We start from the raw sequence: 19,570 nt of genomic DNA, 5'->3' as shown, positions 1-19,570 counted from the left end.
ACCTATACTTCATTGTTCCAAAGAAGGGACAGATCAGGTCCGAGGACTGGTTTGTTGTGATAGACCTGAAAGATGCTTACTTTCATGTAACCATCCATCCTTCTCATAGGAAGTTCCTCAGGTTTGCTTTCGGGGACAAAGCTTACCAATACAGGGTTCTTCCTTTCAGCCTATCATTATCACCCTGCACGTTCATGAAGTGCGTGGATGCAGCGCTGGCTCCATTGAGACTCCAGGGCATCCGCGTGCTGAACTATATCGACGATTGGTTGATATTAGCTCAAACAGAACAGTTGGCAGTTCAACATTGAGATGTTGTTCTGTTGCACATGAAAAAGCTTGGGCTGAGGCTGAATGCCAAAACGAGTGTGCTGGGTTCGAGTCAGATTGCAAACTATCTAGGAGTAATCTGGGATTCTACCACGATGCAGGCGCAGCTGTCTCCTGCTCGTGTGAATTCCATTCTCGGAGCCGTGAATGGGGTGAAGTTAGGCCAGTCACTCACTGTAAAACAGTTTCAGAGACTGTTGGGTCTGATGGCAGCTGCGTCCAACGTGATTACTATTGGCCTTCTGCACATGAGACCCTTACAGTGGTGTCTCAGGACCAAGGGGTTTTTCCCTGAGGGGAAATCCTTTTTGCATGATCAAAGTCACGCGGTGATGCCTTCGTGCTCTGGTCATGTGGAAAAAGCCTTGGTTCCTGTCCCAGGGACCCGTGCTGGGAACTCCTCGTCGTCGCGTAATGCTTACGACAGATGCTTCCCTCACGGCGTGGGGGGGGCGATCATGAGTGGTCGCTCGGCTCAGGGTCTATGGAAGGACCATCAGCTCTCCTGGCACATAAATCGGCTGGAGATGATGGCGGTGTCTCTAGCACTGAAACATTTCCTCCCAGACCTGAGGGGCCACCACGTGTTGGTCCATACGGACAACACGACGGTGGTCTCTTATGACCAGTCACTCACTGTAAAACAGTTTCAGAGACTGTTGGGTCTTATGGCAGCTGCGTCCAACGTGATAACTTTTGGCCTTCTGCACATGAGACTCTTACAGTGGTGGCTCAGGACCAAGGGGTTTTCTCCGAGGAGAAATCCTTTTCGCAAGATCAAAGTCACGCGGCGATGCCTTCGTGCTCTGGTCATGTGGAGAAAGCCTTGGTTCCTGTCCCAGAACCCATGTTGGGGACTTCTCGTCGTCGCGTAATACTTACGACGGATGCTTCCCTCACGGGCTGGGGGGGGGCGATCATGAGTGGTCGCTCGGCTCAGGGTCTATGGAAGGACCATCAGTTCCTGGCACTTAAATCGGCTGGAAATGATGGCGGTATTTCTTGCAGTAAAATACTTCCTCCCAGACCTGAGGGCATTAAAATGTGGGAGCAGATGCCCTGTCGAGGCAGGGGCCGAGGCCCGGGGAATGGAGTCTCCATACTGAGGTGTGGAGCTCACTTTGGAAAACTTTGGTCGAGCTGAAATCGACCTATTTGCTTCAGGGGAATCAACCCAGTGTCCACTGTGGTTCTCCCTATCTCATTCAGCACCACTGGGTCTGGATGCCATGGTACAGACGTGGCCGAGGCTGCGTCTGTATGCATTTCCCCGTTCGCTCTGCTCCCGGGAGTTCTGGAAAAAGTATGCCAGGAAGGGGTCAGTCTAATATTGATAGACCTGTACTGGCCAACCAAAATATGGTTCTCAGACCTAGTGTCACTTCTAGATGACTCCCTCATGGAGCTTCCTCTCAGGCAGGACCTCCTGTCTCAAGCGGGCGGCATGATAATTCATCCACGCCCATAACTATGGAGACTGTGGGCCTGGCCTCTGAGGGGGCCAGGCTCATAGATGCTGCTCTCCCAACTGAGGTTGTGGAGACCATACTCCACTCCAGAGCTCCCTCCACGAGGAAGTGTATGCGGCCATTTTGGCCATACTCCTCTGGGGGATTCCTCGGTAGGTCGAGACCCCCTTTTTTATACGCTCCCTCCGTGGTACTCTGAGGCTGAGGCCTTCAGTACGTACAAGGACTCCGGCCTGGGACTTGGCCGTGGTATTAGAAGGGTTAGCCGAGGCTCCCTTCGAACCACTAGAGGAAGTTTCAGAGAAATTCCTCACCCTTAAAGACCATATTTCTACTGGCTATTTCATCTCTTAAAAGAATAGGAGATCTTCAAGCACTTTCAGCTGCTTCTTTGTGTTTGGAATTCGCACCTGGAATGGTCAAAGCGTTCCTGCACACTAGACCAGGCTATATGCCTAAGGTCCCCACCAAAGTCCCAGGTTCCATCGTACTTTAGGCCTTCCATCTTCCTCCATTTACAACTTCGGATCAGGAGAAACTCAATCTGCTCTGCCCAGTGAGGGCTTTAGATGCATATGTCCACAGAGCTGCCCTGTGGGGCAAAACAATCAATTGTTTGTGTGTTTTATGGGTCTCATTAGAAAGGAGGTCCAGCATCTAAGCAGAGAATGAGCAAGTGGGTGGTCGAGGCTATCTCACTTGCTTATGAGGGGGCCGGACAGCCATCTCCATTAGCTGTCCGTGTTCACTCGACTAGGGGTATGGCGGCCTCAAAGGCCTTAATGTCAGGAGTATCCATTAATGACATATGTGGTTCTGCTGGATGATCATCCCAGCACACATTTATTGGTTTTACAACCTGGACGTAGGCTCATCTCCGGGGTCCTCAGTTCTGTCTACAAGATAACAGACAAGTACTTGGTGATACGGCGTAGTTGGGATAGCGTTCCCATCACGTCATTCGACGTAGCGTCGATAGTTCCCACGAAAGGGAACGTCTCGGGTTACAGATGTAACCCCTGTTCCCTGAGTAAGGGAACGAGACGCTACGTCACATTGCCATACCCCCGGCATACCTGTGAGCGTCTTGCTTCAGACATATTCCAGAAGCTAGCGTTCTTTGTTCTGGGTATGCTTTATAGTTTCCTGATCCGTGACGTCACCCGCCTCTGACGTCACGTTTCCTCATTGGTTGGATACAGAGGTGCTTCACGAACACAAAATGCAGAGGGTTCCCATCACGTCATTCGACGTAGCGTCTCGTTCCCTTACTCAGGGAACAGGGGTTACATCTGTAACCCGAGACGTTTTCTATTGCAATTGTTAACTCATTACGATGTTGCATTGCAACAAATAAGTTTATGCGCTGTTTCCTTGCATCTTATACAAGAACTAACATATTGCTCATGCATTGAAGAGATACATAACTTGTTGTTTTCAATGAATGAGCTAACTCATCCTTTATCCATTGAAGAGATAACACATAACATGTGCATTACATTTCAGTAAGTTATTCCGTTTCGCTGCGAAGAGAGAACATTACAGATGTTTGTTGCACTGCGTTGCATACAAAAACTAACTCTTTCCTTTGTGCATTGAAGAAAAAACAAATAACATATGTTGTTGTTTTGCAATGCATCAAGAACTGTTTAACTGCATTGCTTAGAATAGTCAACTTATTACGATGTGCATAGAGGAAATGAATATAACATATGTGCTGTTGCATTGCAACATGTAAGTTATGCACAGTTTGCTTGCATCCTATACAAGAACTAACATATTGCTCATGCATTGAAGAGATAACAAATAAGGTGTAAACTCGTTGTGTTGCGATTTATGAACTAACTCATCCATTATGCATTGAAGAGATAACAAATAAGGTGTATTGCATTGCAGTAACTTGATCCGTTGTGCAGTGAAGCTATAACACATGAAAGGTGCTTGTTGCACTGCATTGCATACACATAAAGCCGAGTTCAGACTGCACGATTTTAGCCCCGATTTTGGCTCGGCGACAGGTTTTGAGAAATCGCCGACAAATGCCCGAAATCACAGGCAAATCGGTGCTCGTTCACGGGAGTGACAATCATGCAGTATGAATGAGCAAAGATGCGATCTGAGAGAATTGCCGACGAGTCGCCGACACCCGTGAGATATTTGGCATGCTAAATATCTGGACCTGTCGGCGATTCAAAATCCTGCAGTGTGAAAAGTGTTCTGACTGAAAACTACATCGGCGATGAGTGACAGCCAATGAGAGAGCAAGATACAGAGCCCCAGCTAGAAATTTTTTGTTCTAAAAATGTTCTGAGAACATTATCATGTATTGTTCTTATAATGTTTTTAGCGGGTAGTTTTATTTTAGTTCCCAGAATGTTTTTCTATAAGTTAGGATAACATTCTCTAAAAAAACATTCTAAAAATGTTTAGCGATAACATTGTTAGAACATTATTCCCTAACGTTATTATAATGTTTTTAGCGGGTAGTTCTATTTTAGTTCCCAGAATGTTCTTCTAAATGTTAGGATAACATTCTCTAAAAAACATTCTACAAATGTTTAGCGATAACATTGTTAGAACATTATTCCCTAACGTTATTATAATGTTTTTAGCGGGTAGTTTTATTTTAGTTCCCAGAATGTTCTTCTAAATGTTAGGATAACATTCTCTAAAAAACATTCTACAAATGTTTAGCGATAACATTGTTAGAACATTATTCCCTAACGTTATTATAATGTTTTTAGCGGGTAGTTTTATTTTAGTTCCCAGAATGTTCTTCTAAATGTTAGGATAACATTCTCTAAAAAAACATTCTACAAATGTTTAGCGATAACATTGTTAGAACATTATTCCCTAACGTTATTATAATGTTTTTAGCGGGTAGTTTTATTTTAGTTCCCAGAATGTTCTCCTTAAAGGTAGGATAACATTCTCTAAAACATTTTAAAACTGTTTAGTCATAACATTGTTAGAACATTATCCCCTAACATTCTTATAAAGTTTGTAGTGGGAAATTTTATTTTTGTTCTTAGAATGTTCTTCTAAAAAGGTAAGATAACATTCTCTACAAAACACTCTAAAAAGTTTTGCGATGACCTTCTATAAATGTTTAGTCATAACATTGTTAGAACATCATCCCCTAACATTCTTATAAAGTTTTTTTGCAGGAAGTTTTATTTTTGTTCCCAGAATGTTCTCCTAAATATTCAAAAAAGAAAAAAGAAAGAAAGAAAAAGCTTAGCTATAACATTGTTAAAACATGCAATTTTATTAATCTCAAAAATAAAACAAAATCTAACAGGTCTATAAAATGGCATCCACATAAATTATTAACTCTAGAAACAGTAAATGTCCAACATCACATGTTGAAGAAGTGTGTAATCCTGCGTCTGACTGCTGTGTTTGCTCTGAGTGCTCATCACTGTCTTTGCTTGACCTGGTTCTTGCAGAAAAATAATACAGTTGTCCGTATTAATGTTCTAGTTTTCTTGTCTTTTAGTTTTCCACACACACAGGAACTCAGACCATCCACACACACAGCCACACACCTCCTCTCTTCATTCTCCCCCCTCACTGAGACAGAAGTATACAAACTTCTCCTCTCCAGCCATCCCACCACCTGCCCTCTAGATCCCATCCCCACACACCTTCTACAAGCCATCGCTCCCACACTTTTACCAGCACTGACACACATCATCAACACATCTCTCCACACTGGCACCTTCCCTAACACATTCAAGCAGGCTCGAGTAACCCCACTGCTTAAGAAACCCACATTAAACACGTCTCTTGTAGACAGCTACAGACCTGTTTATCTCCTACCATTCATAGGAAAAATACTTGAACGAGTTGTTTTCAACCAGGTGTCATCTTTCCTCTCACAGAGCAACCAATTGGATGTCAATCAGTCCGGTTTCAAGAGTGGCCACTCGACTGAGACTGCACTGCTGTCGGTCACTGAATCCCTGCGGATTGCAAAGGCTGATTCCAAATCATCAGTTCTCATTCTGCTCGATCTATCTGCTGCCTTTGACACGGTGAATCATCAGATCCTCCTGTCCACCCTCTCATCACTAGGCATCACAGGTACTCCACTTCTCTGGTTTGAATCCTATCTCACAGGAAGGTCTTTCAGGGTTGCCTGGAGAGGGGAGGTATCCAAAGCTCATCAACTGACCACGGGTGTTCCTCAGGGTTCAGTTCTTGGACCCCTCCTCTTCTCCATTTACACTACATCACTTGGTCCCATCATTCAGGCACATGGTTTCTCCTACCATTGCTATGCTGATGACACACAACTCTTCCTTTCATTCCAACCAGATGATCCCACAGTAGCTGCACGAATCTCAAGCTGTCTGGCGGGCATCTCGGCATGGATGAAAGAACATCATCTACAGCTCAACCTGGCTAAGACTGAGCTTCTCGTCTTCCCTGCCAATCCGACTCTAAATCACGATTTCAGCATCCAGCTAGGTACATCCTCAATTACCCCGTCAAATTCGGCCAGAAATCTTGGAGTAATCCTTGATGACCAACTGTCCTTCAAAGACCACATTGCAAAGACAGCTCGGTCATGCAGATTTGCACTATACAACATCAGGAAAATCAGGCCCTTTCTAACAGAACATGCAACACAACTTCTGGTCCAGGCCCTGGTCATTTCTAGGCTTGATTACTGCAATGCTCTTCTGGCTGGACTGCCATCATGCACAATCAAGCCTCTACAAATGATTCAGAACGCAGCAGCACGTCTCGTCTTCAACGAGCCCAAAAGAGCCCACGTCACGCCTCTCTTCATCTCTCTTCACTGGCTACCACTTGCTGCTCGCATCAAATTCAAGGCATTGATGCTTGCTTACAGATCTGCCACAGGCTCAGCACCCTCCTACTTCCACTCACTCTTACGAGTCTACACTCCTACCAGAAACCTGCGCTCATTAAAGGAGCGAAGGCTTGTGGTACCATCACAGAGAGGCACAAAATCACTTTCCAGAACGTTCTCGTTCACTGTTCCTTGCTGGTGGAACGATCTTCCTGCCTCCATCTTCATCCCTGGCAATATTCAAAAGACAGCTGAAAACCCATCTCTTTCGTGAGCACTTAACCTCATCTTAAAAAAAAAAAAAAAAAAAAAAAACCCTTCTTATTCCTATCCTTTCACTTCCTCTAATCCCTCTCTATTGTATCTTAGGATAATCTGAGCACTGCCTATAACTTGTATTATGAGCACTTCTTGTCTATTTGCCTCGTCATGACGACTCGCTTGTTGTATTCCTCACTTGTAAGTCGCTTTGGATAAAAGCGTCTGCCAAATGAATAAATGTAAATGTAAATGTTTTCCAGCTGCTCTGCCAGTTAGCAGCCTTGAGCCGTCTATGTGTGTAGAGCGTCTGTGTGTAGAGTTTTTCCTCAGAGCCTATAACAGAGGAGCATACAACAGTGTAAACACAAAATACATATTACATTTTAAGACCACAAACAATATTGATATTCAATAGATATAATACTTTAAGTATCTACTCTGTTTGCTATTTAAAACACATCTACTTAATCCATTCTGTTAATAACACAACTACAAACTTTGATGTTGACTTGAAAAGCATGAACCTCGAACCGAGACTCGAACTCGAGTTGCAGCAAAACGGTGCAAACAATTCTATTGCTACGACATAGCTAGTTTTCATCAGTTATTTTGTCTATGGATCGTTACATCTCTTACAGATTTCTGCTTTTCTTTTCATTTAGATACAGATAAAGTAGCACTGTATTTGAATGCATCAGCGAGAGCAACTGTGTGTGTGAATTAATCCTACCAGTGTAGCATCTCTTTCATAATAGTGAAGTTGTAGGTTTTAGTTACTTTAAAAGCAGAAAGAAAAATATATGCCATAACTTTCAGTTTCTATGCTGTTTTGTTATTGATAAGTTATAGGACAGTTGACAATTTTCTGTGCTCCTGGAGGTTTCCGTTTGCAATCTGCACATTATATATGAGCTACAGTATGTGCGCATGGACGCTTGTTTCCACCATGGAATAAGAAAAAATATAAACTGCTGACATTTTCTCGCAATTGGGAGTTACAATGTCAATGTCATTGTGCAATGTTTTTTTTCTCGTAATTGCTTTTTTTTTGGCTGACTTTTCTCAGAATTGTGAGATAAAAAGTTGCAACTGCAAGTTCTCAATACTGTGTCACTACCTGGATGATCCACAACCGTTTGTTTGTTTTGTGATGGTTGTTCATGAGTCTCTTGTTTGTTCTGAGCAGTTAAACTGAGCTCTGTTCTTCAGAAAAATCCTCCAGCTCCTGCAGATTCTTCAGTTTTCAAGCATCTTCTGCATATTTGAACCCTTTCCAGCAGTGACTGAATGATTTTGAGATTCATCTTTTCACACTGAGAACAACTAAGGCACTCAACTATTAAAAAAGTTTCGAACATTCACTGATGCTCCAGAAGGAAACACGACGTATTAAGAGTCAGGGGTCTGGGAATATTGGGCAGTTTTAACTGTTAAGGAAAAACAAGGGACTCATGAACAATCATCACAAAAAAAAAAAAAAAAAAAAAACATCCGGGTAACGAGTCACAGTATTAAGAACAAAAGGTTCCCAAAATTTTGAACAGGGTTATTTTCATAAATTCAGCTATTTATTTTCTTGTGGACTATATGTAAACATCTTTTGTGTAAAATATCTTACTCAGGACAGTACTAAATAAAAAATAGCATGCAATTTGTATGATCTCTCCTATTCTGTTTAAATTATTCACATTTTCACAGATTCTGCAAACGGTTGCCCAACTTACGCATAACACTGTATATGAAAACTGTTAAGTCTGATCAGTTACAAATGATAGCACTGAAATTCAGAACAGTCTTAAGGTCTGTGTTTGGTGCTTGAAAATGACCCCAAGCTTTATTCAACCAAGCCATCCTAGGTGTATATGAAGTAAAATATCTAGCTTTGGCCAGACCACTAGATATTTTACTTCATAACTTGTTAAATATGGATATTTTTCTTACACAAATGCATTGCTTCACACTTCAGAAGGCCTTAATTAACCCCCTGGAGCCGTGTGGAGTATGTTTATGATGGATAGATGTGGATGGATACACTTTCTTCAGCTCATAATCGTGAACCCTGTTCACTGCCATTATAAAGCTCAGAGGAGTCAGGATATTGATTAATATTTCTCTGATTGTCTTCGTTAGAAGCAAGAAAGTCATATACACCTAGGAGTAAAGGCCTTTGCACACTGAGTCCGAAATTTTTGCATGCGTTTTTTCGTATTCGTAATCCTAAAAAATCGTCACGCACAGAGACCATGCACTGAGTCCGATGCGTAAAAATTAATGCGTTGCGGAAAAAAAAAAAAAGAAAAAGAAAAACAATACAAAATGAAGCCTTCAAGCTGTGAGCACGATTTAGTTGTCTCCTCTCTTCTTAAAAAGAGAAAAAGAAAGAGGAAATATTGGGTCCATTCAATTCCGAGATTGCATAGAGAGAAAGGAGAGTTCCACCTCATCAAGGAGCTGTGGGATTATCCCGAGCATTTCAAAGTTTACTTCAGGATGTTCAGTTTGATGCTTTACTACTGGCACAACCTGTATCTTTGTATTCCGCACGCTGTTTGTCATTAAAGGCGCTCTAAGCGATTCTGAGCGGAGTAACTTCCTGTTGACGTTCGAAGTGTTGTCAAACAAAACAGCTGCTTGTCGGTTATTGGCTGGAGCATGTTTATTATGCTAAGTGGTCCAGGCTGCACCAGTTTGTTTTTATTGCAGTTTTCGGAGCTTGTGGCGACTACAGAGACCGCGTTTTTTTACAGTGTGTTCAGGGGACAGGCAGCTAGTGCATAGTGAGGAGATGTTTGCGGTATGTGACAAAAAAAAAATTGGGCCTAAAAACGCGTCAAATCGCTTAGAGCACCTTTAAGTGCTGCTGTTTTGTGCTGTAGAAGACGTGGATCAACTTGTCAGATGGCATTCTGGATTTTTGAGTTCGCGTACGGTGGCTCTGAATTGTCAAAACGTCTCTCAAAATGCGTGCCACGGATGCGAAAAACGCAGAAAATCGAACCTGATCTGAATATTTTTTGACGGACTAAAGTTTCGGAGACAGTGTGTAAACGCAATTGACATAACATGAGGTCAAATTTATTTTTTAACGTGAAAGTTTCGCAGGCGAATTTTGGACTCAGTGTGCAAAGGCCTTTAAGCTTGGGCTAATTTTAATTTGAAAGTGAACTAATCCTTTAAGGGTTAAAAAATTTAGTCTTGGAGGAAAAAATTAATAATAATAATAATAATGTTCAAATAGGTTAACAATATGTTGCATTTCTTAAACCAACATTTACTAATTTTGTTCAAATATTAGTAAATAATTACTCAAACTTTTCCTAAAGGACATTCTATTAAGATTTACAACAAAACTTACAAAACCACTTACCCATATCCTCCCATTCACTTCTGCAGGTAATTTTTTTTCCAGATTGTGTCCTTCACAATGGCTGTCTGTCAGCCCCAAAGTACCTAAAAAAATTAAAACATATCTTTCCCATTTCAACATATCTTTATGAATTACTTAAATATTATTATTTAAGTTCAAAAGAAATAATCAGATTAATACTTTTAAGTAGCAAATGTACAGTATCCGTATGCATATAGAACACAATATTGCATAACTACAGATTAAAGTACCTTTGTTGTAAATGAAGACTTTTTGTTGCATCATCAGTGTCCATATTTAAGTAGGCCGTCTGGATTCTGAATGAAAACAAATAAAAAAGTTAGCTGTTATTCTAAAGCAGTGTACACCCACAATTAATGTAATTGTCATGTCATTCTAAGAAAGATCTAACGGATTTTAGTGTATACGTAAAGGATAAACAAAAGATGTAAACTGAAAAAGACATTTAAAACTTACATTTCAGTATTTATTGTTGAAGGCAGAGTTCCAGGAGCCAGTTGACCAGAGTTGACCAGGAGACAGTTCTGTTGTTCGGGCCACAAACTGTCCCAGCGGGTAAAACATCCTCCATCACAACTCTGTATCTGCCGCGACTCTGTTTGTGAACGAGTCCGTACTCGCTTTTTCCGTCAAAAAGACAATCAGACCAGGGACATTTTGCGCCAATTTCTTCAACTACCATTCGCGCTGTTCGTCAATTTCAAATGTCCCTACGTCACAAGAAAAGCACGCTGTGATTGGTGGATTTACGCGTCGATCTACCATGGCCCAATCAGCGCCTCTCGTCTCCTGTAAACACCCTGTAGATTGTCATATTTTAAAATAAGCACTTTTTAACGAGGCTGAGTTGAAAATGTTCTCTAACCTTGTAATCAAAAATAGACTGTACATTTGTTTGTTGCAAATTTACAGAAAATGCCATTGAGATGTTAATATTGTTAATAAAGAAATTAAAGGGATAATTCACCCAAAAATAAAAATGTCATTATTTAAACACCCTCAAGTTGTTCCAAACCTGTATAAATGTATTTGTTCTGTTCAACACAAAAGAAGATATTCTGAAGAATGTGGGAAACTGGACAGTTCTGGGGCACCATTGACTTCCATAGTATTAGCCCAAAGCAACCTGGTTACAAACATTCTTCAAAATATCTTCTTTGTTCAACAGAAACTTGAGGGTAGGTAAATGATGACAGAATTTAAATTGTTTGGGTGAACTATCCCTTTAATATTGATTGCCAACTGAAAACAAAGTTTCCCCATTTGTATTAGGCTGCAGTTAATACAATCTTTAAAAACAAATGACATTAATTATACATTAATTTCCCTTAGTAAAAAGTAAATTGAGTAAGACAGTGTAAAAGGTGCGAATGTGGATTAGTAATCTGGCCCCCAGGTATCAAGGAGAAAAAATTTTGGCCCTCGTCAATATCAAAGTTGCCCATCCCTGCCCTATGGTAAACACGTTCACGCAACAGTTCAGCAAAACACAAGACTTTCACTTCCCCCAGAATTCATCTCACTTTTGCAGTCAAGCCAGTGTTCAGCTAAAATAATGCATTTCATCTTTTGTTTCTTATTATATTTTGTATCTTATTATATTTTGTTTCTTTTGAGTTCAGCCCAATGCTGTTTCACACAATGGTGTTAACATGATGCCAGCCAGACCCAGAACCAAAACAGAAGTGCCAGATGTAATGATGATCTGGCCCAAACTTCATCACAATCTGGAATAATATCCACATTTTACAAATGTTGTTTTGATAATGTTACTCCTTTATTATGGAACATTGTGGCAATATTGTATAATCTCCATTCTTACATAAACCAAGCTAACCATGTCTTGAACATTGGGGGGAAGTTCCTTTCTTTTCTTTTTTTTTTTTCTTTTAATAAAGCGTAAAGAAACAAAACAGTGAAGGAAATTGTTGCTAATACAATGCTATATCAGTTATGTACAATAACAATTGAAGACTTCAGATGCAAAAGCCTTTAAGTGCCATTTGAAATTTTTCTTATAAAACAAGCATGTTTATCAAGCTTATTACACTTTAATGGCAATGAAAAGGACCTATTAATTGCCATTAAAGTGAAAATTTACTGAACCTAAACATACAAGCTTGACAAAAATGCTAATTTAAGAAGAAAAGTTCAGATGCCACATGCACAGGCTTTTGCATCTGAACTCTTCAATTGTAGAAAAAAAGAAAACATTAAATTGTGCAGAAATTAATTTCAATAGTACATTGAGAACTCAAGTTTAAGAATACAATATAATGTTAGTTCTGAGATTATTCAATTTAAGGAATGAATAATAGTGAATATTTATAAAAAATTTGTGAATATTTACAACTTTGAATAATCTGTTACCTCAATAACATCCTCAAAACATCCTCAAAATGTTGCAGGTGAAATGTTCTAGATTTGTTAATACATCACATTAGAAGAACATTTTATACAGAATATTTCATTACCTCAAACCTCAATCATGTTCTTATAGCGTTTTCCTAATGTTGCTGAGAGAATGTTCTTCCTTTGTTTTATTGAAACATTGTGCGAATGTTTTATTGACAACATTATATAATATGTTACCTCAATAACATCCTCAAAACATCCTCAAAATGTTTAGGTAAAATGTTCTATCATGGTTAATACATCACATTAGAAGAACATTTTATACAGAACATTTCATCACCTCAAACCTCAATCATGTTCTTATAGCGTTTTCCTAATGTTGCTGAGAGAATGTTCTTCCTTTGTTTTATTAAAACATTGTGCGAATGTTATATTTACAACATTATATAATATGTTACCTCAATAACATCCTCAAAATGTTGCAGGTGAAATGTTCTAGATTTGTTAATACGTCACATTAGAAGAACATTTTACACAGAACATTTCATCACCTCAAACATTAATGATGTTCTTATAGCGTTTTCCTAATGTTGCTGAGAGAATGTTTTTCCTTTGTTTTATTGAAACATTGTGCGAATGTTATATTTACAACATTATATAATGTTACCTCAACAACATCCTCAAAACATCCTCAAAATGTTCAGGTAAAATGTTCTATCTTGGTTAATACATCACATTAGAAGAACATTTTACACAGAACATTTCATCACCTCAAACCACAGTGATGTTCTTATAGCGTTTTCCTAATGTTGCTGAGAGAATGTTCTTCATTTGTTTTATTGAAACATTGTGCGAATGTTATATTTACAACATTATATAATATGTTACCTCAACAACATCCTCAAAACATCCTCAAAATGTTCAGTTAAAATGTTCTATCGTGGTTAAGACGTCACATTAGAAGAACATTTTATACAGAATATTTCATCACCTTAAACCACAGTGATGTTCTTATAGCGTTCTCCTAATGTTGCTGAGAGAATGTTCTTCCTTCGTTTTATTGAAACATTGTGCGAATGTTATATTTACAACATTATATAATATGTTACCTCAATAACATCCTCAAAACATCCTCAAAATGTTGCAGGTGAAATGTTCTAGATTTGTTAATACGTCACATTAGAAGAACATTTTACACAGAACATTTCATCACCTCAAACATTAATGATGTTCTTATAGCGTTTTCCTAATGTTGCTGAGAGAATGTTCTTCCTTTGTTTTATTGAAACATTGTGCGAATGTTATATTTACAACATTATATAATATGTTACCTCAACAACATCCTCAAAACATCCTCAAAATGTTCAGGTAAAATGTTCTATCTTGGTTAATACATCACATTAGAAGAACATTTTACACAAGAACATTTCATCACCTCAAACCACAGTGATGTTCTTATAGCGTTTTCCTAATGTTGCTGAGAGAATGTTCTTCATTTGTTTTATTGAAACATTGTGCGAATGTTTTATTGACAACATTATGTAAGGACTTAGCCTATTTATTAGCTCAATTTAATTGTTACAGGGAATAAGAATTGAATCAACTGTAAATGATTCACTGTAAATGATTCAGAATTAATATTTAACACTCCATCAATTATTCGTCCAGCGAAAATTGAGGTTAGAGTATTTTACCAATTCTGGATAAAATATTATTCTGCGGCCAACAGTAACAATATTTTATTATGATTATTGTTATTATTGTAATTATTATATTATAAGCAAGAGGTAACTTGATCTTTGAGTTTAAGACAGTAATTTGATACACAGCACAAGAAACTCGTATATGTGAAAATCAAAACAAGATTTATTGACTACTTCTAATGATTACAGGAAACTAAGGCTAAACACACACGCACACACACATACATACATGCACACACATTCGCGGAGTTGATGAGTTATAAAAAGTCCCAAGTTCAGTGCTAACTTAACTCATAACCTGAGGAAAATCACAAAAGCAGAGCTTTGGCTTGATTCTTTAGGTTTAAAGGAGTTTCACCAGTTTCCAGCAAGAGAGAGAGAAGTTTGCTTGTACCTGCGTTTGCTGTGACAGCTGAGGTAATCGGGTTGTTCCGTGACTCGTGTACAGCGGAATCCCATTCTGGATTGGCTGTCTTTCAGGTGACGTCTTCTCGGGAAAGCCCTGTGGGTTGCGCGGAAGCTTTGAAGGATGCTGCTGGCTGAGCGTCTGGCTTGAGCGGCTCTCTTCTTGGGAGAATTTGGTCAGATATTTCACGAAGTGTTTTGGAGTCTGGATGTGACGGCTGTTGAATGAGCAGCGGCGCAGCTCGTGGTTGAAGTCGGGTGTTCGATGGAAAATCAGCCCCGGTCAATCAGTTATCAATGACCCATGCGACTTTCCGCCGTGGTCAAAGTAGCGGTGTTTCGGCTACCGGCTTCTGACCGATTTCGAGCGATTTCCGACCGACTTCTGGCTTTTTCTGACTTCCAGCTTCTGACATTAGCTTGTTCGGACAGCATAGTTTTAAGGGAGCGATCCTCCAATGAGACGTTGCTACGGAGATTAGACACGCCTCGTCTATTGTCTATTGATCACATCGCGTGATATCTGCAGAACATTCTCCTGTTTTATTAACAACTTTATAAAGTTTCTTAATATTTTCCTGATACTGAATTTCAATGTTTCATTCACACAGAATTACACAGAATTATAAATTCTGCATTTAGAACTCAAACATGACACACTTCTTACACACATATTACTAGACTGACCTAATTAAAACAATGATTACAATAATGCATTTGAAGAAAACCCACATATTGAATACATTGAATAGACATGTTAGTAATTACATCATGGCATGTATTATTCTGTATATAGTTAATACTTTAAGTAATCGACAATTGTCCCTTTTGAGATTCAAGATTGAGTCCTTAAGCATAGTTTTAAACTTTGACCGGAGTCACGAGTGACCGGGTCAGGATGGATTGCTCACACAAGGGAGGTATTGATAGGACAGATTCGTCTTTAAATCCGTTGATGGGTCTTTTCCTGTTCCGTCCGATAATACAAGAGGGTTTTGTGAGAGAATCAATAGATTTAATGTGATCAGATCCACGTGATGGGTTCTGATTAGTTTATTGCTGATGAGCTAAGAAGTCCTTTAGACAGAGTCCTTTGTTAAAAGAAGTCACGTCCTCACTTCTGTTAAGGCTAGGCGTTTCCTGTCAGGAAATGGATCTTTTGGACCAAATGAAGCTTTGTTCAATCATGTTGTTCATTGATAAAGTCATTGGTAAGTTCTGTCGAGCAATGCCCTACAATTATATAATTTTACCTCAACAACATCCTCAAAACATCCTCAAAATGTTGCAGGGAAAATGTTCTAGATTTGTTTGAACTTAACATTATAGGAACATTTTCTGAATTTAAAAACATTCTTAAAACATTTTTGGAACATTACATTCAAATGTTTTCTTTAAAACATTAAAAAACCTTTACAGAATGTTAGCCAAAGTTCTGAGAACGTTCCCTGCTTGCTGGGGCAGCAGGGAGTTCGGGGAGGAGTTATAGACCACAATATCAGCAAGCATGGCTTCGTTTCAGATAAACATTACAATTCTATCAAACAGAACCAAAGCACAAACATTTGATTGACCATCCGCAACAGCAGTACATTGAAAAGTTATTTATTTACCTCCAACTCTCGTTGCAGAACACACAATCCACAGTCTCCCCAACCATTTCCTCCTCCATATTCTTCTTTTCTTTTTCTTGTTTTCGCTGCAAATCAGCGCACAGGCAATTCATATTACAAGCTTCTTGCGGGCTACCGTTTTTAATAATAATAATAATAATAATAATAATAATAATAACTCTGGTCTTGCATGCGTGATATCGCATTGTTTCCTTGTCACATCTTGCGTGTGTTTGGTTGTGAAACGTAGTTTGCGTGCTTTGCGTGCCAGACAGAGTTGTCGGCGATTCTTCCTATTGTAAAGTCATGCAGTGTGAAACCTTCTATCGCCGATCCATCGTGCAGTATGAACACAGCAGCGACTGAATGCTGGCCAAGATAGTCATGCAGTGTGAAAAGATCAGTGACCCGACTACTTTGAAAATCGTGCAGTCTGAACTCGGCTTTACATGTGCATTGCAGTAACTTAGTCCATTTTGCAGTTAAGAAACAACACATGTGTTGTCACCACTTGTCCTGTCGGTGGCAGTAGTAGATCTGAAATGCATATAAGTGTACCAAGAGAGTGGAGATGAGTTAGTCTGAGTAAAAAGCATGTTCATAAGTTATCTCTGTGTTGCTTGCGTCTTTACAAAGACATAACAACACGACAGGTGCTTGTTGCACTGCGTTGCATACATGAACTAACTCTTTCCTTTTGCATTAAACAGAAAACAAACAACATATGCTGTTGTAATGCAATGCATCAAGAACAGTTTAATAGAAGAAATTAATATAACACAAGTGCTATTGCATTGCAACATGTAAGATATGCACTGTTTCCTTGCATCTTATACAAGAACTAACATATTCCTAATGCAATAAAGAGATAACATACGTGCATTGTATTTCATACACGATCTAACCTTAATCCATTATGCGGTGAAGCGATAACACACTAACTTATAAACTTATTTCGTTATGCTTTACAGAGGTAACGCGTATGTGCTGTTACGTTGCAATGCATAAAAGAATACATATAAGGTATGCACTTAAGGTTAACTAACTTATACCGTTATAATGATCTACCTTAATGCGTTGTGCAGTGAAGAATGACACATAAGCTATGCACTGTTGTGGCGACCAGGGCGGGCGAAAGCCGTGAGGGAACGGCGCGAAGCCGGTGACGCAAGTGATAACGAGCATCAACTGGGAGGTGTACCGGCCTCGAGTCTCTCACGGAGGAGCTCCGGGAGCTTAAAAGGAGGAGCGACGACAGTGAAGGATGAGAGAGGACCAGGCCTATCAAGCCACGCCCTAGCAACCATATAGAGCACCATAGCAACAAGTTCCATAGACTTCCATTGAAAAAGATCAAAGGAATATCTTTGGATAGAAGTGTCATAGAAACATGAGGGTGGGCTCATTTGACTCGGGGCAGCAAACTGCCAATCACGCAAAACATTCAAGACTTCATAGCCACGCCCTAGCAACCATTTACAGCACCCTAGCAACCCAAAGCATAGAGGGATATCTTCAAATCTGAATGTCATAGAGGCATGAGGGTTGGTTTATATTGTTAATACTGGCAAGCAGCCTTTGGAGTATCACCATTGGCAGCTGCCAAGCTACTCCCTAGCAACCAAACAGAGTACCCTAACAACCGTTTTTCAAGATCTATATCTCTGCATCAGAACATCATAGAGACATGAGGGTTGGTTTATATTGTCAAGCAGCCTTTGGAGTATCATCATTGGTAGCTGCCAAGCCACTCCCTAGCAACCAAACAGAGTACCATAGCAACCGTTTTGCAAAATCTATATCTCTGCATTAGAACATCGTAGAGACATGGTGGTTGGCTCTTTTGACTCATGCTAGCAATCTGGACTTCCAACATGCTACAAATGCTAGCAGTGAATAGCTACATGCTAATAGTGATTAGCTAAGTGTTAAACTGGGCTAAGAAAATGCTAATAACATGTGACAACTACCAATCTATCTATCTATCTATCTATCTATCTATCTATCTATCTATCTATCTATCTATCTATCTATCTACTAAACTTAAACTTTCAAACTAAAAACTTTCAAACTGAAACTTTTAAAACTTTTACAACTGCTTTAAACTTTCTGAACCGGCTTTTTCAAGCCAACTTAAAGTTTGTCTTGACAAACTTTTTTCATCTAGTTAATGGTGCTTGCCAAAGGCAAAGCATCCATTATTGTTATTCTAAATACTTATTAATGGTGCTTGCCAAAGGCAAAGCCCCATTCTTATTCTCCTGCATACTTATTAATGGTGCTTGCCAAAGGCAAAGCTCCATTCTTATTCTCCCGCATACTTATTATTATTATTTTTATTCCACACAAAATTTCTGTGCGTAACTCGTCCCGCAGTTTTTGTCATAGACCCACGAATGAGGTGTCAAATCGACCGGCCCATTGAGGAGCAATTTTCAGAAATTCAAATCTCAACTGTCACTTTCTCACACACACTCACACACGCAGGCCCTTAGAACCCTTTCTCTCACTCACTCACTCACTATTGATCACAGTGTCATAGAGACAAGGGGGCGGGCTCATTTTACTCAGGCAGCCAATCAGTCTCTCAGGATCATTGTGAAGCTATCAAGCCACGCCCTAGCAACCATATAGAGCACCATAGCAACAAGTTCCATAGACTTCCATTGAAAAAGATCAAATGAATATCGTTGGATAGAAGTGTCATAGGAATATGAGAGTGGGCTCATTTGACTCGGGGTAGCAAACCACCAATCACAAATCACCTTAAACACTTAATAGCCACGCCCTAGCAACCATTTAGAGCACCCAAGCAACCCAAAGTATAGAGGGATATCTTCAAATCTGAATATCATAGAGACATGGGGGTTGGTTTATATCGTTCATACTGGCAAGCAGCCTTTGGTGTATCATCATTGGCAGCTGCCAAGCCACTCCCTAGCAACCAAAAAGAGTACCCTAGCAACCGTTTTTCAAGATGTAAATCTCTGCATCAGAACATCATAGAGACATGGGGGTTGGTTTATATTGTCAAGCAGTCTTTAGAGTATCATCATTGGCAGCTGCCAAGCCACTCCCTAGCAACCAAACAGAGTACCCTAGCAACCGTTTAGCAAGACCTATATCTCTGCATCAGAGCATCGTAGAGACATGGTGGTTGGCTCTTTTGACTCATGCTAGCAATCTAGACTTCCACCATGCTACACATGCTAGCAGCGAATAGC

General features: G+C 39.7%; 1 long non-coding RNA gene across 1 annotated transcript; it reads right to left on the bottom strand.

The window, feature by feature from the left end:
- Nucleotides 1-7,133: 7,133 nt before the first annotated feature.
- Nucleotides 7,134-10,566, bottom strand: LOC125250903. Its single transcript, XR_007180893.1, has 3 exons — nucleotides 10,501-10,566; nucleotides 10,250-10,332; nucleotides 7,134-7,215 (listed from the first exon to the last, which is right to left on the bottom strand). It is a non-coding gene; the product is annotated as an uncharacterized LOC125250903 (long non-coding RNA).
- Between the last annotated feature and the right edge of the window lie 9,004 nt (nucleotides 10,567-19,570).

This window comes from Megalobrama amblycephala, linkage group LG17, assembly GCF_018812025.1.
Source record: "Megalobrama amblycephala isolate DHTTF-2021 linkage group LG17, ASM1881202v1, whole genome shotgun sequence".
NCBI lineage: Eukaryota > Metazoa > Chordata > Actinopteri > Cypriniformes > Xenocyprididae > Megalobrama > Megalobrama amblycephala.
This window is presented reverse-complemented; position numbering and strand designations above follow the sequence as displayed.